The 26,696-nt window shown below is 62.8% G+C and overlaps 6 pseudogenes; all 6 read right to left on the bottom strand.

Annotated features, from left to right (window-relative positions):
* Positions 1-3,313: 3,313 nt before the first annotated feature.
* Positions 3,314-3,432, bottom strand: LOC142874561 (uncharacterized; annotated as a pseudogene).
* A 3,782-nt stretch (positions 3,433-7,214) lies between these two features.
* Positions 7,215-7,333, bottom strand: LOC142874560 (uncharacterized; annotated as a pseudogene).
* Positions 7,334-11,094: 3,761 nt separating this feature from the next.
* On the bottom strand, positions 11,095-11,213 carry LOC142874584 (uncharacterized; annotated as a pseudogene).
* A 3,781-nt stretch (positions 11,214-14,994) lies between these two features.
* On the bottom strand, positions 14,995-15,113 carry LOC142874558 (uncharacterized; annotated as a pseudogene).
* Positions 15,114-18,892: 3,779 nt separating this feature from the next.
* On the bottom strand, positions 18,893-19,011 carry LOC142874557 (uncharacterized; annotated as a pseudogene).
* A 3,783-nt stretch (positions 19,012-22,794) lies between these two features.
* LOC142874556 (uncharacterized) lies at positions 22,795-22,913 on the bottom strand (annotated as a pseudogene).
* Positions 22,914-26,696: the final 3,783 nt, after the last annotated feature.

Below are 26,696 nucleotides of genomic sequence, written 5' to 3'. Positions count from 1 at the left end.
GCACAGCCAGTGTATGGGGCGTCTCTCTCTGGGGATGTGTCCCATGGGTGGGGTGGGGTGGCGTGGTTTGGGGGGCGCTGAAGAAATCAGTCCCCTCCATCTCCTACCTCTGGAAAACGCCCAAGCCCGTGGAGAACTGCCGGCACCGCTTCGTGGGGGCCGGGACCCTCCTCCGTGTCCTCCTGTGGCCCAGTCCAAGGGGCCTGGGCCTGGCCGGGGCTGCATTGGACCCCGACCACCCTGGCGTGTGGACTCGCTAAAAATCGGCCATTAGATATTGGATTCCAGCTTCCTGGAGGTCATTTCACTAATGAGTGCACCGGAAAGAGTTTCCTAATCCATCTGTGAGGGTGGCAACTGAAAGAGAATTTTAAAGCTGACAGAATAGGCGAGGGAAGGCATAGGAGATTTCCACACCCAGCAAGGAAGACTTTCCCGAAATGGAAGAAAGAAACGAGCAAACAGAGACACCGGTAGCCCGCCCGGAAAAGAGTCTGCCCCTGAGAGAAAGCACCCTGACCAGGTTCACCCGTGGGTGGGTGGCGAGCTGGCGGCGTTCAGAAGAGCGAGGCCCGCAGTCTGTGCGGAAGACACCTGCGCTCGGGTGTGTGTGGCGGCGCGATTCACAAGCAGCTCTAGACGTTAAACCAAGGAGAAGCCAGGGAGTTCCCAACGCCCCAGGTGTCCTCAGCCCACGACTGGCTGCTGTGGGAATGCGAAGCCCGGCTCCTTGTCTCAGAGCGGGGTTCCCAGGAGGATCAGGCTGAAGCTGGGACTCGGCCTCAAAGTGTCCCCTCGCATGGCCACCCCCTTCCCCTTCCTGCTCCTCTACTCCTGGTGCCCCTCCATCCAGGGGCCAGACCTTAAAGAGTCACCGCAAGAGAATCCTGGTCCCAAAGGAGCCTTCTGGGGGACCGGTGCTGAGAGAGGTTGTGGGCATGGCCCGCTGGGGCTCTGCCCGACCCAGGGCTGAGAGATGCCACCTCCCAGCTCTGGGTCCCTGCAGGAAGTGTTGGCAAGCACAGGGCCGGTCCTCCAAAGGCCCAGGTGCAGGGAGCCCAGGCCAAGCAGCCTGTGGAAGAAGCCACTTGCCGTGCCACCCCGGGAACAGGACTGCAGGCCCCGGCCCTTCCCACCACCTCCTCCTCCTCCTCCTCCACCTCCCCCCCCCGCCCCCCCCCACAGGGCACAGGGCTCAGAGACACCTCAGACTCTTGCTACCCAAAGTGCAAAGGGCATCAGTTGCTCCTCCAACCCCCCCGCCCAGCAGACCACGTTGTCCAGCCAGCCCCCGGGCCTCCCTGGGGTGCCCAGCACAAAAGTGCAGACACCCACCGGACCCTCAATCTCAGTTTTCGGATGTTTTTGCCACTCTAAGGACCCGCAGGCCAGCTGGGCCTTCGGGCAGGACAGAGAGCCCCGGAATCCGACGTGGAGAGCTGCGTGTACGTCCCCATCAGGAGGCGGTCCCCACCTCCGCGGCTCTCCCCTTGCGGGGAGCGGCAGCCCAGCCGGCAGCCGCAGGGCCTCAGGGAAGACACCAGGCTGGGCCCCCGCGGCACAGCGGGGGCACGTCCCCCGCACTCAGGCGACTTAGGGACGGCTGCTGGAGACTGCTGCGGCCACCCTGCTGCCGGGTTTCTGGTGGGCTTCCTGGAAGCAGCGTCCACACCAAGCCCTTGGAAGGCCCAGGCGACGGAGGAGCCGGTCAGGCAGGGGCCCAGGACGGTGAGAGGCCGGGCGGGCGGGAAGGAGCATGTCAGGCAGGGGCAGAGGACGGTGACAGGCCGGGCGGGGAGGAGCCGGTCAGGCGGGGGCCCAGGACAGTGACGGGCCTGGCCGGGGAGCAGTGCGTCAGGCAGGGGCAGAGGAGACGGGCTGGGTAAGGGTTAGGGTGACAGTTAGGGCACAATTCACAATCGCAAGGACGTGGAAGCGACCCGAGTGCCCATCCATCCAGGAGTGCATCAATAAAATGTGGCGCGTGGACACCACGGAGTGCCATTCGGCTGTGAGGAGCAGCGGTGAGAGGGCGCCTCTCGTGTTCTCCTGGCCAGAGCTGGAACCCGTTCCAGTAGGCCAGGTATCCCAAGAATGGACACACGAGCACCACGTGAGCGCGCTCACCAGCAAATTGGTACGAACGGATGGACGCCTAAGTGGACAGAGAGGAATCACCTTCATCGGGTGGGTGTCGGGCGGGTGGGGGGAGGGGAGGGGCATACACATCCATTAGGCATGGGGTGGGTGCGCACCGACTGGGGGATGGGCGCACTTGAAGCTCTGACCCGAGGGGGGAGGCTTGGAGAGGGCAAGGCACCCGACCTTAACATTGGTACCCCCACAATACGCTGGAACAACATGAGAGGTATATGAATAAGAACACAGGGGGGGCCGGGCGCGGTGGCTCACGCCTGTAATCCTAGCTCTCTGGGAGGCCGAGGCGGGCGGATTGCTCCAGGTCAGGAGTTCGAAACCAGCCTGAGCAAGAGTGAGACCCCGTCTCTACTAAAAATAGAAAGAAATTAATTGGCCAACTAATATATATAGAAAAACACAGCCGGGCGTGGTGGTGCATGCCTGTAGTCCCAACTACTCGGGAGGCTGAGGCAGCAGGATTGCTTGAGCCCGGAGATTGAGGTTGCTGTGAGCTAGGCTGACGCCATGGCACTCACTCTAGCCTGGGCAGCAAAACGAGACTCTGTCTCAAAAAAAAAAAAAAAAAAAAAAAGAACGCAGGGGGGAGGGGGGCACGGGCGTCACATGTCACCTGAATACTTGTACTCCCATCATCTGCTTGAAGAGAGAGAGAAAAGAAAATGCAATCATAGAGGTAAGAGACACTTTTTAAAAATAATGAATCCGAAGAGAAAAGTAAAAGGAGGCCTGTGGAGCAGGTCTGGGTGTGACTCCGGATCCCCCAACATCAGGTGCCACCACCAAAGATTCCTGCGTGTAGCCCATAGAACCCCAAAAGCAACGGGATGAGTTCTGGTCACATACTCCCTCAAAATGACATCCTGGCCTTCTTCTGGAACTCCCTCCCCTCTCAGACTCTCAAGGTTTCCTCCAGCGTGTCGGTTCCCACAGAGCAGACCTGTGGTCTGAGACCTGACAGTCCAGATGCCACGCATGCTGCCGCGTGGCGGCGGTGTCGCGGCTTGGGACAAGAGGAGGCCCCACGGTGCGGGCTGGGGCGCCAGGCACCGCGCGGGCGCTGAGGGTGGGGGTGACCCCCACCCCGGGCCGCCGCCGCGCTCCCAGAAAGGGGACAGAACAAGAGGCAAAAAAAAAAAAAAAAAAAAAAAGCAGCCGCCTGTGGCACCCGGTATTCCCAGGCGGTCTCCCATCCAAGTACTAACCGGGCCCGACCCTGCTTAGCTTCCCAGACCAGACGAGATCGGGGGCGTTCAGGGTGGTGTGGCCCTAGACGGCGGCGGAGGGCGCCCCTGCCCCGCTCAAGAAGCCGAGCCTCTCTGGGCTTCCCCGCCGCCGCCTCCCGCGCCGGGCCGGGCCGGTTGAGTTCGCCGGCCGGGTCCCGCGGGCTCCCAGGGACGGGGGGGATGGGCGGGGCGGGGCAGGGCGGGGCGGGGCGGGGGGCTGTCTCTCTATACACACACACACACACACTCACACTCACTCACACTCACACAAGATGCGCCTCCACGGCTGGACTCGCCAAGGTGGAGCCCTCCCAGCCCCCCTCGTCTCCTCGCCCGGCCTCCTTCACCTACCCGCTGCCCACCCCCAGCGCGTCGCTGCCTGCCGCTGACTGCGCACGCGCGGGACGCTCGCCCTTTGACCCCAGCCAGGGGCCGCCCTCCCCCACAACCCCTTTCAGCTGCGCCCCCCCCCTCGCCCTGTGGGTGGGCTGCCGCCTATTCCCCCGGGCCAGGGCTGGGGCACAGCCAGTGTATGGGGCGTCTCTCTCTGGGGATGTGTCCCATGGGTGGGGTGGGGTGGCGTGGTTTGGGGGGCGCTGAAGAAATCAGTCCCCTCCATCTCCTACCTCTGGAAAACGCCCAAGCCCGTGGAGAACTGCCGGCACCGCTTCGTGGGGGCCGGGACCCTCCTCCGTGTCCTCCTGTGGCCCAGTCCAAGGGGCCTGGGCCTGGCCGGGGCTGCATTGGACCCCGACCACCCTGGCGTGTGGACTCGCTAAAAATCGGCCATTAGATATTGGATTCCAGCTTCCTGGAGGTCATTTCACTAATGAGTGCACCGGAAAGAGTTTCCTAATCCATCTGTGAGGGTGGCAACTGAAAGAGAATTTTAAAGCTGACAGAATAGGCGAGGGAAGGCATAGGAGATTTCCACACCCAGCAAGGAAGACTTTCCCGAAATGGAAGAAAGAAACGAGCAAACAGAGACACCGGTAGCCCGCCCGGAAAAGAGTCTGCCCCTGAGAGAAAGCACCCTGACCAGGTTCACCCGTGGGTGGGTGGCGAGCTGGCGGCGTTCAGAAGAGCGAGGCCCGCAGTCTGTGCGGAAGACACCTGCGCTCGGGTGTGTGTGGCGGCGCGATTCACAAGCAGCTCTAGACGTTAAACCAAGGAGAAGCCAGGGAGTTCCCAACGCCCCAGGTGTCCTCAGCCCACGACTGGCTGCTGTGGGAATGCGAAGCCCGGCTCCTTGTCTCAGAGCGGGGTTCCCAGGAGGATCAGGCTGAAGCTGGGACTCGGCCTCAAAGTGTCCCCTCGCATGGCCACCCCCTTCCCCTTCCTGCTCCTCTACTCCTGGTGCCCCTCCATCCAGGGGCCAGACCTTAAAGAGTCACCGCAAGAGAATCCTGGTCCCAAAGGAGCCTTCTGGGGGACCGGTGCTGAGAGAGGTTGTGGGCATGGCCCGCTGGGGCTCTGCCCGACCCAGGGCTGAGAGATGCCACCTCCCAGCTCTGGGTCCCTGCAGGAAGTGTTGGCAAGCACAGGGCCGGTCCTCCAAAGGCCCAGGTGCAGGGAGCCCAGGCCAAGCAGCCTGTGGAAGAAGCCACTTGCCGTGCCACCCCGGGAACAGGACTGCAGGCCCCGGCCCTTCCCACCACCTCCTCCTCCTCCTCCTCCACCTCCCCCCCCCGCCCCCCCCCACAGGGCACAGGGCTCAGAGACACCTCAGACTCTTGCTACCCAAAGTGCAAAGGGCATCAGTTGCTCCTCCAACCCCCCCGCCCAGCAGACCACGTTGTCCAGCCAGCCCCCGGGCCTCCCTGGGGTGCCCAGCACAAAAGTGCAGACACCCACCGGACCCTCAATCTCAGTTTTCGGATGTTTTTGCCACTCTAAGGACCCGCAGGCCAGCTGGGCCTTCGGGCAGGACAGAGAGCCCCGGAATCCGACGTGGAGAGCTGCGTGTACGTCCCCATCAGGAGGCGGTCCCCACCTCCGCGGCTCTCCCCTTGCGGGGAGCGGCAGCCCAGCCGGCAGCCGCAGGGCCTCAGGGAAGACACCAGGCTGGGCCCCCGCGGCACAGCGGGGGCACGTCCCCCGCACTCAGGCGACTTAGGGACGGCTGCTGGAGACTGCTGCGGCCACCCTGCTGCCGGGTTTCTGGTGGGCTTCCTGGAAGCAGCGTCCACACCAAGCCCTTGGAAGGCCCAGGCGACGGAGGAGCCGGTCAGGCAGGGGCCCAGGACGGTGAGAGGCCGGGCGGGCGGGAAGGAGCATGTCAGGCAGGGGCAGAGGACGGTGACAGGCCGGGCGGGGAGGAGCCGGTCAGGCGGGGGCCCAGGACAGTGACGGGCCTGGCCGGGGAGCAGTGCGTCAGGCAGGGGCAGAGGAGACGGGCTGGGTAAGGGTTAGGGTGACAGTTAGGGCACAATTCACAATCGCAAGGACGTGGAAGCGACCCGAGTGCCCATCCATCCAGGAGTGCATCAATAAAATGTGGCGCGTGGACACCACGGAGTGCCATTCGGCTGTGAGGAGCAGCGGTGAGAGGGCGCCTCTCGTGTTCTCCTGGCCAGAGCTGGAACCCGTTCCAGTAGGCCAGGTATCCCAAGAATGGACACACGAGCACCACGTGAGCGCGCTCACCAGCAAATTGGTACGAACGGATGGACGCCTAAGTGGACAGAGAGGAATCACCTTCATCGGGTGGGTGTCGGGCGGGTGGGGGGAGGGGAGGGGCATACACATCCATTAGGCATGGGGTGGGTGCGCACCGACTGGGGGATGGGCGCACTTGAAGCTCTGACCCGAGGGGGGAGGCTTGGAGAGGGCAAGGCACCCGACCTTAACATTGGTACCCCCACAATACGCTGGAACAACATGAGAGGTATATGAATAAGAACACAGGGGGGGCCGGGCGCGGTGGCTCACGCCTGTAATCCTAGCTCTCTGGGAGGCCGAGGCGGGCGGATTGCTCCAGGTCAGGAGTTCGAAACCAGCCTGAGCAAGAGTGAGACCCCGTCTCTACTAAAAATAGAAAGAAATTAATTGGCCAACTAATATATATAGAAAAACACAGCCGGGCGTGGTGGTGCATGCCTGTAGTCCCAACTACTCGGGAGGCTGAGGCAGCAGGATTGCTTGAGCCCGGAGATTGAGGTTGCTGTGAGCTAGGCTGACGCCATGGCACTCACTCTAGCCTGGGCAGCAAAACGAGACTCTGTCTCAAAAAAAAAAAAAAAAAAAAAAAGAACGCAGGGGGGAGGGGGGCACGGGCGTCACATGTCACCTGAATACTTGTACTCCCATCATCTGCTTGAAGAGAGAGAGAAAAGAAAATGCAATCATAGAGGTAAGAGACACTTTTTAAAAATAATGAATCCGAAGAGAAAAGTAAAAGGAGGCCTGTGGAGCAGGTCTGGGTGTGACTCCGGATCCCCCAACATCAGGTGCCACCACCAAAGATTCCTGCGTGTAGCCCATAGAACCCCAAAAGCAACGGGATGAGTTCTGGTCACATACTCCCTCAAAATGACATCCTGGCCTTCTTCTGGAACTCCCTCCCCTCTCAGACTCTCAAGGTTTCCTCCAGCGTGTCGGTTCCCACAGAGCAGACCTGTGGTCTGAGACCTGACAGTCCAGATGCCACGCATGCTGCCGCGTGGCGGCGGTGTCGCGGCTTGGGACAAGAGGAGGCCCCACGGTGCGGGCTGGGGCGCCAGGCACCGCGCGGGCGCTGAGGGTGGGGGTGACCCCCACCCCGGGCCGCCGCCGCGCTCCCAGAAAGGGGACAGAACAAGAGGCAAAAAAAAAAAAAAAAAAAAAAGCAGCCGCCTGTGGCACCCGGTATTCCCAGGCGGTCTCCCATCCAAGTACTAACCGGGCCCGACCCTGCTTAGCTTCCCAGACCAGACGAGATCGGGGGCGTTCAGGGTGGTGTGGCCCTAGACGGCGGCGGAGGGCGCCCCTGCCCCGCTCAAGAAGCCGAGCCTCTCTGGGCTTCCCCGCCGCCGCCTCCCGCGCCGGGCCGGGCCGGTTGAGTTCGCCGGCCGGGTCCCGCGGGCTCCCAGGGACGGGGGGGATGGGCGGGGCGGGGCAGGGCGGGGCGGGGCGGGGGGCTGTCTCTCTATACACACACACACACTCACACTCACTCACACTCACACAAGATGCGCCTCCACGGCTGGACTCGCCAAGGTGGAGCCCTCCCAGCCCCCCTCGTCTCCTCGCCCGGCCTCCTTCACCTACCCGCTGCCCACCCCCAGCGCGTCGCTGCCTGCCGCTGACTGCGCACGCGCGGGACGCTCGCCCTTTGACCCCAGCCAGGGGCCGCCCTCCCCCACAACCCCTTTCAGCTGCGCCCCCCCCTCGCCCTGTGGGTGGGCTGCCGCCTATTCCCCCGGGCCAGGGCTGGGGCACAGCCAGTGTATGGGGCGTCTCTCTCTGGGGATGTGTCCCATGGGTGGGGTGGGGTGGCGTGGTTTGGGGGGCGCTGAAGAAATCAGTCCCCTCCATCTCCTACCTCTGGAAAACGCCCAAGCCCGTGGAGAACTGCCGGCACCGCTTCGTGGGGGCCGGGACCCTCCTCCGTGTCCTCCTGTGGCCCAGTCCAAGGGGCCTGGGCCTGGCCGGGGCTGCATTGGACCCCGACCACCCTGGCGTGTGGACTCGCTAAAAATCGGCCATTAGATATTGGATTCCAGCTTCCTGGAGGTCATTTCACTAATGAGTGCACCGGAAAGAGTTTCCTAATCCATCTGAGGGTGGCAACTGAAAGAGAATTTTAAAGCTGACAGAATAGGCGAGGGAAGGCATAGGAGATTTCCACACCCAGCAAGGAAGACTTTCCCGAAATGGAAGAAAGAAACGAGCAAACAGAGACACCGGTAGCCCGCCCGGAAAAGAGTCTGCCCCTGAGAGAAAGCACCCTGACCAGGTTCACCCGTGGGTGGGTGGCGAGCTGGCGGCGTTCAGAAGAGCGAGGCCCGCAGTCTGTGCGGAAGACACCTGCGCTCGGGTGTGTGTGGCGGCGCGATTCACAAGCAGCTCTAGACGTTAAACCAAGGAGAAGCCAGGGAGTTCCCAACGCCCCAGGTGTCCTCAGCCCACGACTGGCTGCTGTGGGAATGCGAAGCCCGGCTCCTTGTCTCAGAGCGGGGTTCCCAGGAGGATCAGGCTGAAGCTGGGACTCGGCCTCCAAGTGTCCCCTCGCATGGCCACCCCCTTCCCCTTCCTGCTCCTCTACTCCTGGTGCCCCTCCATCCAGGGGCCAGACCTTAAAGAGTCACCGCAAGAGAATCCTGGTCCCAAAGGAGCCTTCTGGGGGACCGGTGCTGAGAGAGGTTGTGGGCATGGCCCGCTGGGGCTCTGCCCGACCCAGGGCTGAGAGATGCCACCTCCCAGCTCTGGGTCCCTGCAGGAAGTGTTGGCAAGCACAGGGCCGGTCCTCCAAAGGCCCAGGTGCAGGGAGCCCAGGCCAAGCAGCCTGTGGAAGAAGCCACTTGCCGTGCCACCCCGGGAACAGGACTGCAGGCCCCGGCCCTTCCCACCACCTCCTCCTCCTCCTCCTCCACCTCCCCCCCCCGCCCCCCCCCACAGGGCACAGGGCTCAGAGACACCTCAGACTCTTGCTACCCAAAGTGCAAAGGGCATCAGTTGCTCCTCCAACCCCCCCGCCCAGCAGACCACGTTGTCCAGCCAGCCCCCGGGCCTCCCTGGGGTGCCCAGCACAAAAGTGCAGACACCCACCGGACCCTCAATCTCAGTTTTCGGATGTTTTTGCCACTCTAAGGACCCGCAGGCCAGCTGGGCCTTCGGGCAGGACAGAGAGCCCCGGAATCCGACGTGGAGAGCTGCGTGTACGTCCCCATCAGGAGGCGGTCCCCACCTCCGCGGCTCTCCCCTTGCGGGGAGCGGCAGCCCAGCCGGCAGCCGCAGGGCCTCAGGGAAGACACCAGGCTGGGCCCCCGCGGCACAGCGGGGGCACGTCCCCCGCACTCAGGCGACTTAGGGACGGCTGCTGGAGACTGCTGCGGCCACCCTGCTGCCGGGTTTCTGGTGGGCTTCCTGGAAGCAGCGTCCACACCAAGCCCTTGGAAGGCCCAGGCGACGGAGGAGCCGGTCAGGCAGGGGCCCAGGACGGTGAGAGGCCGGGCGGGCGGGAAGGAGCATGTCAGGCAGGGGCAGAGGACGGTGACAGGCCGGGCGGGGAGGAGCCGGTCAGGCGGGGGCCCAGGACAGTGACGGGCCTGGCCGGGGAGCAGTGCGTCAGGCAGGGGCAGAGGAGACGGGCTGGGTAAGGGTTAGGGTGACAGTTAGGGCACAATTCACAATCGCAAAGACGTGGAAGCGACCCGAGTGCCCATCCATCCAGGAGTGCATCAATAAAATGTGGCGCGTGGACACCACGGAGTGCCATTCGGCTGTGAGGAGCAGCGGTGAGAGGGCGCCTCTCGTGTTCTCCTGGCCAGAGCTGGAACCCGTTCCAGTAGGCCAGGTATCCCAAGAATGGACACACGAGCACCACGTGAGCGCGCTCACCAGCAAATTGGTACGAACGGATGGACGCCTAAGTGGACAGAGAGGAATCACCTTCATCGGGTGGGTGTCGGGCGGGTGGGGGGAGGGGAGGGGCATACACATGGGGTAGGTGCGCACCGACTGGGGGATGGGCGCACTTGAAGCTCTGACCCGAGGGGGGAGGCTTGGAGAGGGCAAGGCACCCGACCTTAACATTGGTACCCCCACAATACGCTGGAACAACATGAGAGGTATATGAATAAGAACACAGGGGGGGCTGGGCGCGGTGGCTCACGCCTGTAATCCTAGCTCTCTGGGAGGCCGAGGCGGGCGGATTGCTCCAGGTCAGGAGTTCGAAACCAGCCTGAGCAAGAGCGAGACCCCGTCTCTACTAAAAATAGAAAGAAATTAATTGGCCAACTAATATATATAGAAAAACACAGCCGGGCGTGGTGGTGCATGCCTGTAGTCCCAACTACTCGGGAGGCTGAGGCAGCAGGATTGCTTGAGCCCGGAGATTGAGGTTGCTGTGAGCTAGGCTGACGCCATGGCACTCACTCTAGCCTGGGCAGCAAAACGAGACTCTGTCTCAAAAAAAAAAAAAAAAAAAAGAACGCAGGGGGGAGGGGGGCACGGGCGTCACATGTCACTTGAATACTTGTACTCCCATCATCTGCTTGAAGAGAGAGAGAAAAGAAAATGCAATCATAGAGGTAAGAGACACTTTTTAAAAATAATGAATCCGAAGAGAAAAGTAAAAGGAGGCCTGTGGAGCAGGTCTGGGTGTGACTCCGGATCCCCCAACATCAGGTGCCACCACCAAAGATTCCTGCGTGTAGCCCATAGAACCCCAAAAGCAACGGGATGAGTTCTGGTCACATACTCCCTCAAAATGACATCCTGGCCTTCTTCTGGAACTCCCTCCCCTCTCAGACTCTCAAGGTTTCCTCCAGCGTGTCGGTTCCCACAGAGCAGACCTGTGGTCTGAGACCTGACAGTCCAGATGCCACGCATGCTGCCGCGTGGCGGCGGTGTCGCGGCTTGGGACAAGAGGAGGCCCCACGGTGCGGGCTGGGGCGCCAGGCACCGCGCGGGCGCTGAGGGTGGGGGTGACCCCCACCCCGGGCCGCCGCCGCGCTCCCAGAAAGGGGACAGAACAAGAGGCAAAAAAAAAAAAAAAAAAAAAAGCAGCCGCCTGTGGCACCCGGTATTCCCAGGCGGTCTCCCATCTAAGTACTAACCGGGCCCGACCCTGCTTAGCTTCCCAGACCAGACGAGATCGGGGGCGTTCAGGGTGGTGTGGCCCTAGACGGCGGCGGAGGGCGCCCCTGCCCCGCTCAAGAAGCCGAGCCTCTCTGGGCTTCCCCGCCGCCGCCTCCCGCGCCGGGCCGGGCCGGTTGAGTTCGCCGGCCGGGTCCCGCGGGCTCCCAGGGACGGGGGGGATGGGCGGGGCGGGGCAGGGCGGGGCGGGGCGGGGGGCTGTCTCTCTATACACACACACACACACTCACACTCACTCACACTCACACAAGATGCGCCTCCACGGCTGGACTCGCCAAGGTGGAGCCCTCCCAGCCCCCCTCGTCTCCTCGCCCGGCCTCCTTCACCTACCCGCTGCCCACCCCCAGCGCGTCGCTGCCTGCCGCTGACTGCGCACGCGCGGGACGCTCGCCCTTTGACCCCAGCCAGGGGCCGCCCTCCCCCACAACCCCTTTCAGCTGCGCCCCCCCCCTCGCCCTGTGGGTGGGCTGCCGCCTATTCCCCCGGGCCAGGGCTGGGGCACAGCCAGTGTATGGGGCGTCTCTCTCTGGGGATGTGTCCCATGGGTGGGGTGGGGTGGCGTGGTTTGGGGGGCGCTGAAGAAATCAGTCCCCTCCATCTCCTACCTCTGGAAAACGCCCAAGCCCGTGGAGAACTGCCGGCACCGCTTCGTGGGGGCCGGGACCCTCCTCCGTGTCCTCCTGTGGCCCAGTCCAAGGGGCCTGGGCCTGGCCGGGGCTGCATTGGACCCCGACCACCCTGGCGTGTGGACTCGCTAAAAATCGGCCATTAGATATTGGATTCCAGCTTCCTGGAGGTCATTTCACTAATGAGTGCACCGGAAAGAGTTTCCTAATCCATCTGTGAGGGTGGCAACTGAAAGAGAATTTTAAAGCTGACAGAATAGGCGAGGGAAGGCATAGGAGATTTCCACACCCAGCAAGGAAGACTTTCCCGAAATGGAAGAAAGAAACGAGCAAACAGAGACACCGGTAGCCCGCCCGGAAAAGAGTCTGCCCCTGAGAGAAAGCACCCTGACCAGGTTCACCCGTGGGTGGGTGGCGAGCTGGCGGCGTTCAGAAGAGCGAGGCCCGCAGTCTGTGCGGAAGACACCTGCGCTCGGGTGTGTGTGGCGGCGCGATTCACAAGCAGCTCTAGACGTTAAACCAAGGAGAAGCCAGGGAGTTCCCAACGCCCCAGGTGTCCTCAGCCCACGACTGGCTGCTGTGGGAATGCGAAGCCCGGCTCCTTGTCTCAGAGCGGGGTTCCCAGGAGGATCAGGCTGAAGCTGGGACTCGGCCTCAAAGTGTCCCCTCGCATGGCCACCCCCTTCCCCTTCCTGCTCCTCTACTCCTGGTGCCCCTCCATCCAGGGGCCAGACCTTAAAGAGTCACCGCAAGAGAATCCTGGTCCCAAAGGAGCCTTCTGGGGGACCGGTGCTGAGAGAGGTTGTGGGCATGGCCCGCTGGGGCTCTGCCCGACCCAGGGCTGAGAGATGCCACCTCCCAGCTCTGGGTCCCTGCAGGAAGTGTTGGCAAGCACAGGGCCGGTCCTCCAAAGGCCCAGGTGCAGGGAGCCCAGGCCAAGCAGCCTGTGGAAGAAGCCACTTGCCGTGCCACCCCGGGAACAGGACTGCAGGCCCCGGCCCTTCCCACCACCTCCTCCTCCTCCTCCTCCACCTCCCCCCCCCGCCCCCCCCCACAGGGCACAGGGCTCAGAGACACCTCAGACTCTTGCTACCCAAAGTGCAAAGGGCATCAGTTGCTCCTCCAACCCCCCCGCCCAGCAGACCACGTTGTCCAGCCAGCCCCCGGGCCTCCCTGGGGTGCCCAGCACAAAAGTGCAGACACCCACCGGACCCTCAATCTCAGTTTTCGGATGTTTTTGCCACTCTAAGGACCCGCAGGCCAGCTGGGCCTTCGGGCAGGACAGAGAGCCCCGGAATCCGACGTGGAGAGCTGCGTGTACGTCCCCATCAGGAGGCGGTCCCCACCTCCGCGGCTCTCCCCTTGCGGGGAGCGGCAGCCTAGCCGGCAGCCGCAGGGCCTCAGGGAAGACACCAGGCTGGGCCCCCGCGGCACAGCGGGGGCACGTCCCCCGCACTCACGCGACTTAGGGACGGCTGCTGGAGACTGCTGCGGCCACCCTGCTGCCGGGTTTCTGGTGGGCTTCCTGGAAGCAGCGTCCACACCAAGCCCTTGGAAGGCCCAGGCGACGGAGGAGCCGGTCAGGCAGGGGCCCAGGACGGTGAGAGGCCGGGCGGGCGGGAAGGAGCATGTCAGGCAGGGGCAGAGGACGGTGACAGGCCGGGCGGGGAGGAGCCGGTCAGGCGGGGGCCCAGGACAGTGACGGGCCTGGCCGGGGAGCAGTGCGTCAGGCAGGGGCAGAGGAGACGGGCTGGGTAAGGGTTAGGGTGACAGTTAGGGCACAATTCACAATCGCAAGGACGTGGAAGCGACCCGAGTGCCCATCCATCCAGGAGTGCATCAATAAAATGTGGCGCGTGGACACCACGGAGTGCCATTCGGCTGTGAGGAGCAGCGGTGAGAGGGCGCCTCTCGTGTTCTCCTGGCCAGAGCTGGAACCCGTTCCAGTAGGCCAGGTATCCCAAGAATGGACACACGAGCACCACGTGAGCGCGCTCACCAGCAAATTGGTACGAACGGATGGACGCCTAAGTGGACAGAGAGGAATCACCTTCATCGGGTGGGTGTCGGGCGGGTGGGGGGAGGGGAGGGGCATACACATCCATTAGGCATGGGGTGGGTGCGCACCGACTGGGGGATGGGCGCACTTGAAGCTCTGACCCGAGGGGGGAGGCTTGGAGAGGGCAAGGCACCCGACCTTAACATTGGTACCCCCACAATACGCTGGAACAACATGAGAGGTATATGAATAAGAACACAGGGGGGGCCGGGCGCGGTGGCTCACGCCTGTAATCCTAGCTCTCTGGGAGGCCGAGGCGGGCGGATTGCTCCAGGTCAGGAGTTCGAAACCAGCCTGAGCAAGAGCGAGACCCCGTCTCTACTAAAAATAGAAAGAAATTAATTGGCCAACTAATATATATAGAAAAACACAGCCGGGCGTGGTGGTGCATGCCTGTAGTCCCAACTACTCGGGAGGCTGAGGCAGCAGGATTGCTTGAGCCCGGAGATTGAGGTTGCTGTGAGCTAGGCTGACGCCATGGCACTCACTCTAGCCTGGGCAGCAAAACGAGACTCTGTCTCAAAAAAAAAAAAAAAAAAAAAAAGAACGCAGGGGGGAGGGGGGCACGGGCGTCACATGTCACCTGAATACTTGTACTCCCATCATCTGCTTGAAGAGAGAGAGAAAAGAAAATGCAATCATAGAGGTAAGAGACACTTTTTAAAAATAATGAATCCGAAGAGAAAAGTAAAAGGAGGCCTGTGGAGCAGGTCTGGGTGTGACTCCGGATCCCCCAACATCAGGTGCCACCACCAAAGATTCCTGCGTGTAGCCCATAGAACCCCAAAAGCAACGGGATGAGTTCTGGTCACATACTCCCTCAAAATGACATCCTGGCCTTCTTCTGGAACTCCCTCCCCTCTCAGACTCTCAAGGTTTCCTCCAGCGTGTCGGTTCCCACAGAGCAGACCTGTGGTCTGAGACCTGACAGTCCAGATGCCACGCATGCTGCCGCGTGGCGGCGGTGTCGCGGCTTGGGACAAGAGGAGGCCCCACGGTGCGGGCTGGGGCGCCAGGCACCGCGCGGGCGCTGAGGGTGGGGGTGACCCCCACCCCGGGCCGCCGCCGCGCTCCCAGAAAGGGGACAGAACAAGAGGCAAAAAAAAAAAAAAAAAAAAAAAGCAGCCGCCTGTGGCACCCGGTATTCCCAGGCGGTCTCCCATCCAAGTACTAACCGGGCCCGACCCTGCTTAGCTTCCCAGACCAGACGAGATCGGGGGCGTTCAGGGTGGTGTGGCCCTAGACGGCGGCGGAGGGCGCCCCTGCCCCGCTCAAGAAGCCGAGCCTCTCTGGGCTTCCCCGCCGCCGCCTCCCGCGCCGGGCCGGGCCGGTTGAGTTCGCCGGCCGGGTCCCGCGGGCTCCCAGGGACGGGGGGGATGGGCGGGGCGGGGCAGGGCGGGGCGGGGCGGGGGGCTGTCTCTCTATACACACACACACACACTCACACTCACTCACACTCACACAAGATGCGCCTCCACGGCTGGACTCGCCAAGGTGGAGCCCTCCCAGCCCCCCTCGTCTCCTCGCCCGGCCTCCTTCACCTACCCGCTGCCCACCCCCAGCGCGTCGCTGCCTGCCGCTGACTGCGCACGCGCGGGACGCTCGCCCTTTGACCCCAGCCAGGGGCCGCCCTCCCCCACAACCCCTTTCAGCTGCGCCCCCCCCCTCGCCCTGTGGGTGGGCTGCCGCCTATTCCCCCGGGCCAGGGCTGGGGCACAGCCAGTGTATGGGGCGTCTCTCTCTGGGGATGTGTCCCATGGGTGGGGTGGGGTGGCGTGGTTTGGGGGGCGCTGAAGAAATCAGTCCCCTCCATCTCCTACCTCTGGAAAACGCCCAAGCCCGTGGAGAACTGCCGGCACCGCTTCGTGGGGGCCGGGACCCTCCTCCGTGTCCTCCTGTGGCCCAGTCCAAGGGGCCTGGGCCTGGCCGGGGCTGCATTGGACCCCGACCACCCTGGCGTGTGGACTCGCTAAAAATCGGCCATTAGATATTGGATTCCAGCTTCCTGGAGGTCATTTCACTAATGAGTGCACCGGAAAGAGTTTCCTAATCCATCTGTGAGGGTGGCAACTGAAAGAGAATTTTAAAGCTGACAGAATAGGCGAGGGAAGGCATAGGAGATTTCCACACCCAGCAAGGAAGACTTTCCCGAAATGGAAGAAAGAAACGAGCAAACAGAGACACCGGTAGCCCGCCCGGAAAAGAGTCTGCCCCTGAGAGAAAGCACCCTGACCAGGTTCACCCGTGGGTGGGTGGCGAGCTGGCGGCGTTCAGAAGAGCGAGGCCCGCAGTCTGTGCGGAAGACACCTGCGCTCGGGTGTGTGTGGCGGCGCGATTCACAAGCAGCTCTAGACGTTAAACCAAGGAGAAGCCAGGGAGTTCCCAACGCCCCAGGTGTCCTCAGCCCACGACTGGCTGCTGTGGGAATGCGAAGCCCGGCTCCTTGTCTCAGAGCGGGGTTCCCAGGAGGATCAGGCTGAAGCTGGGACTCGGCCTCAAAGTGTCCCCTCGCATGGCCACCCCCTTCCCCTTCCTGCTCCTCTACTCCTGGTGCCCCTCCATCCAGGGGCCAGACCTTAAAGAGTCACCGCAAGAGAATCCTGGTCCCAAAGGAGCCTTCTGGGGGACCGGTGCTGAGAGAGGTTGTGGGCATGGCCCGCTGGGGCTCTGCCCGACCCAGGGCTGAGAGATGCCACCTCCCAGCTCTGGGTCCCTGCAGGAAGTGTTGGCAAGCACAGGGCCGGTCCTCCAAAGGCCCAGGTGCAGGGAGCCCAGGCCAAGCAGCCTGTGGAAGAAGCCACTTGCCGTGCCACCCCGGGAACAGGACTGCAGGCCCCGGCCCTTCCCACCACCTCCTCCTCCTCCTCCTCCACCTCCCCCCCGCCCCCCCCCACAGGGCACAGGGCTCAGAGACACCTCAGACTCTTGCTACCCAAAGTGCAAAGGGCATCAGTTGCTCCTCCAACCCCCCCGCCCAGCAGACCACGTTGTCCAGCCAGCCCCCGGGCCTCCCTGGGGTGCCCAGCACAAAAGTGCAGACACCCACCGGACCCTCAATCTCAGTTTTCGGATGTTTTTGCCACTCTAAGGACCCGCAGGCCAGCTGGGCCTTTGGGCAGGACAGAGAGCCCCGGAATCCGACGTGGAGAGCTGCGTGTACGTCCCCATCAGGAGGCGGTCCCCACCTCCGCGGCTCTCCCCTTGCGGGGAGCGGCAGCCCAGCCGGCAGCCGCAGGGCCTCAGGGAAGACACCAGGCTGGGCCCCCGCGGCACAGCGGGGGCACGTCCCCCGCACTCAGGCGACTTAGGGACGGCTGCTGGAGACTGCTGCGGCCACCCTGCTGCCGGGTTTCTGGTGGGCTTCCTGGAAGCAGCGTCCACACCAAGCCCTTGGAAGGCCCAGGCGACGGAGGAGCCGGTCAGGCAGGGGCCCAGGACGGTGAGAGGCCGGGCGGGCGGGAAGGAGCATGTCAGGCAGGGGCAGAGGACGGTGACAGGCCGGGCGGGGAGGAGCCGGTCAGGCGGGGGCCCAGGACAGTGACGGGCCTGGCCGGGGAGGAGTGCGTCAGGCAGGGGCAGAGGAGACGGGCTGGGTAAGGGTTAGGGTGACAGTTAGGGCACAATTCACAATCGCAAAGACGTGGAAGCGACCCGAGTGCCCATCCATCCAGGAGTGCATCAATAAAATGTGGCGCGTGGACACCACGGAGTGCCATTCGGCTGTGAGGAGCAGCGGTGAGAGGGCGCCTCTCGTGTTCTCCTGGCCAGAGCTGGAACCCGTTCCAGTAGGCCAGGTATCCCAAGAATGGACACACGAGCACCACGTGAGCGCGCTCACCAGCAAATTGGTACGAACGGATGGACGCCTAAGTGGACAGAGAGGAATCACCTTCATCGGGTGGGTGTCGGGCGGGTGGGGGGAGGGGAGGGGCATACACATCCATTAGGCATGGGGTGGGTGCGCACCGACTGGGGGATGGGCGCACTTGAAGCTCTGACCCGAGGGGGGAGGCTTGGAGAGGGCAAGGCACCCGACCTTAACATTGGTACCCCCACAATACGCTGGAACAACATGAGAGGTATATGAATAAGAACACAGGGGGGGCCGGGCGCGGTGGCTCACGCCTGTAATCCTAGCTCTCTGGGAGGCCGAGGCGGGCGGATTGCTCCAGGTCAGGAGTTCGAAACCAGCCTGAGCAAGAGCGAGACCCCGTCTCTACTAAAAATAGAAAGAAATTAATTGGCCAACTAATATATATAGAAAAACACAGCCGGGCGTGGTGGTGCATGCCTGTAGTCCCAACTACTCGGGAGGCTGAGGCAGCAGGAGTGCTTGAGCCCGGAGATTGAGGTTGCTGTGAGCTAGGCTGACGCCATGGCACTCACTCTAGCCTGGGCAGCAAAACGAGACTCTGTCTCAAAAAAAAAAAAAAAAAAAAAAGAACGCAGGGGGGAGGGGGGCACGGGCGTCACATGTCACCTGAATACTTGTACTCCCATCATCTGCTTGAAGAGAGAGAGAAAAGAAAATGCAATCCTAGAGGTAAGAGACACTTTTTAAAAATAATGAATCCGAAGAGAAAAGTAAAAGGAGGCCTGTGGAGCAGGTCTGGGTGTGACTCCGGATCCCCCAACATCAGGTGCCACCACCAAAGATTCCTGCGTGTAGCCCATAGAACCCCAAAAGCAACGGGATGAGTTCTGGTCACATACTCCCTCAAAATGACATCCTGGCCTTCTTCTGGAACTCCCTCCCCTCTCAGACTCTCAAGGTTTCCTCCAGCGTGTCGGTTCCCACAGAGCAGACCTGTGGTCTGAGACCTGACAGTCCAGATGCCACGCATGCTGCCGCGTGGCGGCGGTGTCGCGGCTTGGGACAAGAGGAGGCCCCACGGTGCGGGCTGGGGCGCCAGGCACCGCGCGGGCGCTGAGGGTGGGGGTGACCCCCACCCCGGGCCGCCGCCGCGCTCCCAGAAAGGGGACAGAACAAGAGGCAAAAAAAAAAAAAAAAAAAAAAAAGCAGCCGCCTGTGGCACCCGGTATTCCCAGGCGGTCTCCCATCCAAGTACTAACCGGGCCCGACCCTGCTTAGCTTCCCAGACCAGACGAGATCGGGGGCGTTCAGGGTGGTGTGGCCCTAGACGGCGGCGGAGGGCGCCCCTGCCCCGCTCAAGAAGCCGAGCCTCTCTGGGCTTCCCCGCCGCCGCCTCCCGCGCCGGGCCGGGCCGGTTGAGTTCGCCGGCCGGGTCCCGCGGGCTCCCAGGGACGGGGGGGATGGGCGGGGCGGGGCAGGGCGGGGCGGGGCGGGGGGCTGTCTCTCTATACACACACACACACACACTCACACTCACTCACACTCACACAAGATGCGCCTCCACGGCTGGACTCGCCAAGGTGGAGCCCTCCCAGCCCCCCTCGTCTCCTCGCCCGGCCTCCTTCACCTACCCGCTGCCCACCCCCAGCGCGTCGCTGCCTGCCGCTGACTGCGCACGCGCGGGACGCTCGCCCTTTGACCCCAGCCAGGGGCCGCCCTCCCCCACAACCCCTTTCAGCTGCGCCCCCCCCCCTCGCCCTGTGGGTGGGCTGCCGCCTATTCCCCCGGGCCAGGGCTGGGGCACAGCCAGTGTATGGGGCGTCTCTCTCTGGGGATGTGTCCCATGGGTGGGGTGGGGTGGCGTGGTTTGGGGGGCGCTGAAGAAATCAGTCCCCTCCATCTCCTACCTCTGGAAAACGCCCAAGCCCGTGGAGAACTGCCGGCACCGCTTCGTGGGGGCCGGGACCCTCCTCCGTGTCCTCCTGTGGCCCAGTCCAAGGGGCCTGGGCCTGGCCGGGGCTGCATTGGACCCCGACCACCCTGGCGTGTGGACTCGCTAAAAATCGGCCATTAGATATTGGATTCCAGCTTCCTGGAGGTCATTTCACTAATGAGTGCACCGGAAAGAGTTTCCTAATCCATCTGTGAGGGTGGCAACTGAAAGAGAATTTTAAAGCTGACAGAATAGGCGAGGGAAGGCATAGGAGATTTCCACACCCAGCAAGGAAGACTTTCCCGAAATGGAAGAAAGAAACGAGCAAACAGAGACACCGGTAGCCCGCCCGGAAAAGAGTCTGCCCCTGAGAGAAAGCACCCTGACCAGGTTCACCCGTGGGTGGGTGGCGAGCTGGCGGCGTTCAGAAGAGCGAGGCCCGCAGTCTGTGCGGAAGACACCTGCGCTCGGGTGTGTGTGGCGGCGCGATTCACAAGCAGCTCTAGACGTTAAACCAAGGAGAAGCCAGGGAGTTCCCAACGCCCCAGGTGTCCTCAGCCCACGACTGGCTGCTGTGGGAATGCGAAGCCCGGCTCCTTGTCTCAGAGCGGGGTTCCCAGGAGGATCAGGCTGAAGCTGGGACTCGGCCTCAAAGTGTCCCCTCGCATGGCCACCCCCTTCCCCTTCCTGCTCCTCTACTCCTGGTGCCCCTCCATCCAGGGGCCAGACCTTAAAGAGTCACCGCAAGAGAATCCTGGTCCCAAAGGAGCCTTCTGGGGGACCGGTGCTGAGAGAGGTTGTGGGCATGGCCCGCTGGGGCTCTGCCCGACCCAGGGCTGAGAGATGCCACCTCCCAGCTCTGGGTCCCTGCAGGAAGTGTTGGCAAGCACAGGGCCGGTCCTCCAAAGGCCCAGGTGCAGGGAGCCCAGGCCAAGCAGCCTGTGGAAGAAGCCACTTGCCGTGCCACCCCGGGAACAGGACTGCAGGCCCCGGCCCTTCCCACCACCTCCTCCTCCTCCTCCTCCACCTCCCCCCCCCGCCCCCCCCCACAGGGCACAGGGCTCAGAGACACCTCAGACTCTTGCTACCCAAAGTGCAAAGGGCATCAGTTGCTCCTCCAACCCCCCCGCCCAGCAGACCACGTTGTCCAGCCAGCCCCCGGGCCTCCCTGGGGTGCCCAGCACAAAAGTGCAGACACCCACCGGACCCTCAATCTCAGTTTTCGGATGTTTTTGCCACTCTAAGGACCCGCAGGCCAGCTGGGCCTTCGGGCAGGACAGAGAGCCCCGGAATCCGACGTGGAGAGCTGCGTGTACGTCCCCATCAGGAGGCGGTCCCCACCTCCGCGGCTCTCCCCTTGCGGGGAGCGGCAGCCCAGCCGGCAGCCGCAGGGCCTCAGGGAAGACACCAGGCTGGGCCCCCGCGGCACAGCGGGGGCACGTCCCCCGCACTCAGGCGACTTAGGGACGGCTGCTGGAGACTGCTGCGGCCACCCTGCTGCCGGGTTTCTGGTGGGCTTCCTGGAAGCAGCGTCCACACCAAGCCCTTGGAAGGCCCAGGCGACGGAGGAGCCGGTCAGGCAGGGGCCCAGGACGGTGAGAGGCCGGGCGGGCGGGAAGGAGCATGTCAGGCAGGGGCAGAGGACGGTGACAGGCCGGGCGGGGAGGAGCCGGTCAGGCGGGGGCCCAGGACAGTGACGGGCCTGGCCGGGGAGGAGTGCGTCAGGCAGGGGCAGAGGAGACGGGCTGGGTAAGGGTTAGGGTGACAGTTAGGGCACAATTCACAATCGCAAAGACGTGGAAGCGACCCGAGTGCCCATCCATCCAGGAGTGCATCAATAAAATGTGGCGCGTGGACACCACGGAGTGCCATTCGGCTGTGAGGAGCAGCGGTGAGAGGGCGCCTCTCGTGTTCTCCTGGCCAGAGCTGGAACCCGTTCCAGTAGGCCAGGTATCCCAAGAATGGACACACGAGCACCACGTGAGCGCGCTCACCAGCAAATTGGTACGAACGGATGGACGCCTAAGTGGACAGAGAGGAATCACCTTCATCGGGTGGGTGTCGGGCGGGTGGGGGGAGGGGAGGGGCATACACATCCATTAGGCATGGGGTGGGTGCGCACCGACTGGGGGATGGGCGCACTTGAAGCTCTGACCCGAGGGGGGAGGCTTGGAGAGGGCAAGGCACCCGACCTTAACATTGGTACCCCCACAATACGCTGGAACAACATGAGAGGTATATGAATAAGAACACAGGGGGGGCCGGGCGCGGTGGCTCACGCCTGTAATCCTAGCTCTCTGGGAGGCCGAGGCGGGCGGATTGCTCCAGGTCAGGAGTTCGAAACCAGCCTGAGCAAGAGCGAGACCCCGTCTCTACTAAAAATAGAAAGAAATTAATTGGCCAACTAATATATATAGAAAAACACAGCCGGGCGTGGTGGTGCATGCCTGTAGTCCCAACTACTCGGGAGGCTGAGGCAGCAGGAGTGCTTGAGCCCGGAGATTGAGGTTGCTGTGAGCTAGGCTGACGCCATGGCACTCACTCTAGCCTGGGCAGCAAAACGAGACTCTGTCTCAAAAAAAAAAAAAAAAAAAAAAGAACGCAGGGGGGAGGGGGGCACGGGCGTCACATGTCACCTGAATACTTGTACTCCCATCATCTGCTTGAAGAGAGAGAGAAAAGAAAATGCAATCCTAGAGGTAAGAGACACTTTTTAAAAATAATGAATCCGAAGAGAAAAGTAAAAGGAGGCCTGTGGAGCAGGTCTGGGTGTGACTCCGGATCCCCCAACATCAGGTGCCACCACCAAAGATTCCTGCGTGTAGCCCATAGAACCCCAAAAGCAACGGGATGAGTTCTGGTCACATACTCCCTCAAAATGACATCCTGGCCTTCTTCTGGAACTCCCTCCCCTCTCAGACTCTCAAGGTTTCCTCCAGCGTGTCGGTTCCCACAGAGCAGACCTGTGGTCTGAGACCTGACAGTCCAGATGCCACGCATGCTGCCGCGTGGCGGCGGTGTCGCGGCTTGGGACAAGAGGAGGCCCCACGGTGCGGGCTGGGGCGCCAGGCACCGCGCGGGCGCTGAGGGTGGGGGTGACCCCCACCCCGGGCCGCCGCCGCGCTCCCAGAAAGGGGACAGAACAAGAGGCAAAAAAAAAAAAAAAAAAAAAAAGCAGCCGCCTGTGGCACCCGGTATTCCCAGGCGGTCTCCCATCCAAGTACTAACCGGGCCCGACCCTGCTTAGCTTCCCAGACCAGACGAGATCGGGGGCGTTCAGGGTGGTGTGGCCCTAGACGGCGGCGGAGGGCGCCCCTGCCCCGCTCAAGAAGCCGAGCCTCTCTGGGCTTCCCCGCCGCCGCCTCCCGCGCCGGGCCGGGCCGGTTGAGTTCGCCGGCCGGGTCCCGCGGGCTCCCAGGGACGGGGGGGATGGGCGGGGCGGGGCAGGGCGGGGCGGGGCGGGGGGCTGTCTCTCTATACACACACACACACACACACTCACACTCACTCACACTCACACAAGATGCGCCTCCACGGCTGGACTCGCCAAGGTGGAGCCCTCCCAGCCCCCCTCGTCTCCTCGCCCGGCCTCCTTCACCTACCCGCTGCCCACCCCCAGCGCGTCGCTGCCTGCCGCTGACTGCGCACGCGCGGGACGCTCGCCCTTTGACCCCAGCCAGGGGCCGCCCTCCCCCACAACCCCTTTCAGCTGCGCCCCCCCCCTCGCCCTGTGGGTGGGCTGCCGCCTATTCCCCCGGGCCAGGGCTGGGGCACAGCCAGTGTATGGGGCGTCTCTCTCTGGGGATGTGTCCCATGGGTGGGGTGGGGTGGCGTGGTTTGGGGGGCGCTGAAGAAATCAGTCCCCTCCATCTCCTACCTCTGGAAAACGCCCAAGCCCGTGGAGAACTGCCGGCACCGCTTCGTGGGGGCCGGGACCCTCCTCCGTGTCCTCCTGTGGCCCAGTCCAAGGGGCCTGGGCCTGGCCGGGGCTGCATTGGACCCCGACCACCCTGGCGTGTGGACTCGCTAAAAATCGGCCATTAGATATTGGATTCCAGCTTCCTGGAGGTCATTTCACTAATGAGTGCACCGGAAAGAGTTTCCTAATCCATCTGTGAGGGTGGCAACTGAAAGAGAATTTTAAAGCTGACAGAATAGGCGAGGGAAGGCATAGGAGATTTCCACACCCAGCAAGGAAGACTTTCCCGAAATGGAAGAAAGAAACGAGCAAACAGAGACACCGGTAGCCCGCCCGGAAAAGAGTCTGCCCCTGAGAGAAAGCACCCTGACCAGGTTCACCCGTGGGTGGGTGGCGAGCTGGCGGCGTTCAGAAGAGCGAGGCCCGCAGTCTGTGCGGAAGACACCTGCGCTCGGGTGTGTGTGGCGGCGCGATTCACAAGCAGCTCTAGACGTTAAACCAAGGAGAAGCCAGGGAGTTCCCAACGCCCCAGGTGTCCTCAGCCCACGACTGGCTGCTGTGGGAATGCGAAGCCCGGCTCCTTGTCTCAGAGCGGGGTTCCCAGGAGGATCAGGCTGAAGCTGGGACTCGGCCTCAAAGTGTCCCCTCGCATGGCCACCCCCTTCCCCTTCCTGCTCCTCTACTCCTGGTGCCCCTCCATCCAGGGGCCAGACCTTAAAGAGTCACCGCAAGAGAATCCTGGTCCCAAAGGAGCCTTCTGGGGGACCGGTGCTGAGAGAGGTTGTGGGCATGGCCCGCTGGGGCTCTGCCCGACCCAGGGCTGAGAGATGCCACCTCCCAGCTCTGGGTCCCTGCAGGAAGTGTTGGCAAGCACAGGGCCGGTCCTCCAAAGGCCCAGGTGCAGGGAGCCCAGGCCAAGCAGCCTGTGGAAGAAGCCACTTGCCGTGCCACCCCGGGAACAGGACTGCAGGCCCCGGCCCTTCCCACCACCTCCTCCTCCTCCTCCTCCACCTCCCCCCCCCGCCCCCCCCCACAGGGCACAGGGCTCAGAGACACCTCAGACTCTTGCTACCCAAAGTGCAAAGGGCATCAGTTGCTCCTCCAACCCCCCCGCCCAGCAGACCACGTTGTCCAGCCAGCCCCCGGGCCTCCCTGGGGTGCCCAGCACAAAAGTGCAGACACCCACCGGACCCTCAATCTCAGTTTTCGGATGTTTTTGCCACTCTAAGGACCCGCAGGCCAGCTGGGCCTTCGGGCAGGACAGAGAGCCCCGGAATCCGACGTGGAGAGCTGCGTGTACGTCCCCATCAGGAGGCGGTCCCCACCTCCGCGGCTCTCCCCTTGCGGGGAGCGGCAGCCCAGCCGGCAGCCGCAGGGCCTCAGGGAAGACACCAGGCTGGGCCCCCGCGGCACAGCGGGGGCACGTCCCCCGCACTCAGGCGACTTAGGGACGGCTGCTGGAGACTGCTGCGGCCACCCTGCTGCCGGGTTTCTGGTGGGCTTCCTGGAAGCAGCGTCCACACCAAGCCCTTGGAAGGCCCAGGCGACGGAGGAGCCGGTCAGGCAGGGGCCCAGGACGGTGAGAGGCCGGGCGGGCGGGAAGGAGCATGTCAGGCAGGGGCAGAGGACGGTGACAGGCCGGGCGGGGAGGAGCCGGTCAGGCGGGGGCCCAGGACAGTGACGGGCCTGGCCGGGGAGGAGTGCGTCAGGCAGGGGCAGAGGAGACGGGCTGGGTAAGGGTTAGGGTGACAGTTAGGGCACAATTCACAATCGCAAAGACGTGGAAGCGACCCGAGTGCCCATCCATCCAGGAGTGCATCAATAAAATGTGGCGCGTGGACACCACGGAGTGCCATTCGGCTGTGAGGAGCAGCGGTGAGAGGGCGCCTCTCGTGTTCTCCTGGCCAGAGCTGGAACCCGTTCCAGTAGGCCAGGTATCCCAAGAATGGACACACGAGCACCACGTGAGCGCGCTCACCAGCAAATTGGTACGAACGGATGGACGCCTAAGTGGACAGAGAGGAATCACCTTCATCGGGTGGGTGTCGGGCGGGTGGGGGGAGGGGAGGGGCATACACATCCATTAGGCATGGGGTGGGTGCGCACCGACTGGGGGATGGGCGCACTTGAAGCTCTGACCCGAGGGGGGAGGCTTGGAGAGGGCAAGGCACCCGACCTTAACATTGGTACCCCCACAATACGCTGGAACAACATGAGAGGTATATGAATAAGAACACAGGGGGGGCCGGGCGCGGTGGCTCACGCCTGTAATCCTAGCTCTCTGGGAGGCCGAGGCGGGCGGATTGCTCCAGGTCAGGAGTTCGAAACCAGCCTGAGCAAGAGCGAGACCCCGTCTCTACTAAAAATAGAAAGAAATTAATTGGCCAACTAATATATATAGAAAAACACAGCCGGGCGTGGTGGTGCATGCCTGTAGTCCCAACTACTCGGGAGGCTGAGGCAGCAGGAGTGCTTGAGCCCGGAGATTGAGGTTGCTGTGAGCTAGGCTGACGCCATGGCACTCACTCTAGCCTGGGCAGCAAAACGAGACTCTGTCTCAAAAAAAAAAAAAAAAAAAAAGAACGCAGGGGGGAGGGGGGCACGGGCGTCACATGTCACCTGAATACTTGTACTCCCATCATCTGCTTGAAGAGAGAGAGAAAAGAAAATGCAATCCTAGAGGTAAGAGACACTTTTTAAAAATAATGAATCCGAAGAGAAAAGTAAAAGGAGGCCTGTGGAGCAGGTCTGGGTGTGACTCCGGATCCCCCAACATCAGGTGCCACCACCAAAGATTCCTGCGTGTAGCCCATAGAACCCCAAAAGCAACGGGATGAGTTCTGGTCACATACTCCCTCAAAATGACATCCTGGCCTTCTTCTGGAACTCCCTCCCCTCTCAGACTCTCAAGGTTTCCTCCAGCGTGTCGGTTCCCACAGAGCAGACCTGTGGTCTGAGACCTGACAGTCCAGATGCCACGCATGCTGCCGCGTGGCGGCGGTGTCGCGGCTTGGGACAAGAGGAGGCCCCACGGTGCGGGCTGGGGCGCCAGGCACCGCGCGGGCGCTGAGGGTGGGGGTGACCCCCACCCCGGGCCGCCGCCGCGCTCCCAGAAAGGGGACAGAACAAGAGGCAAAAAAAAAAAAAAAAAAAAAAAGCAGC

Source organism: Microcebus murinus, chromosome 12 (genome assembly GCF_040939455.1).
Source record: "Microcebus murinus isolate Inina chromosome 12, M.murinus_Inina_mat1.0, whole genome shotgun sequence".
NCBI lineage: Eukaryota > Metazoa > Chordata > Mammalia > Primates > Cheirogaleidae > Microcebus > Microcebus murinus.
Note: the sequence above shows the minus strand (reverse complement) of the source record. Positions and strands in the feature narration are given on the sequence as shown.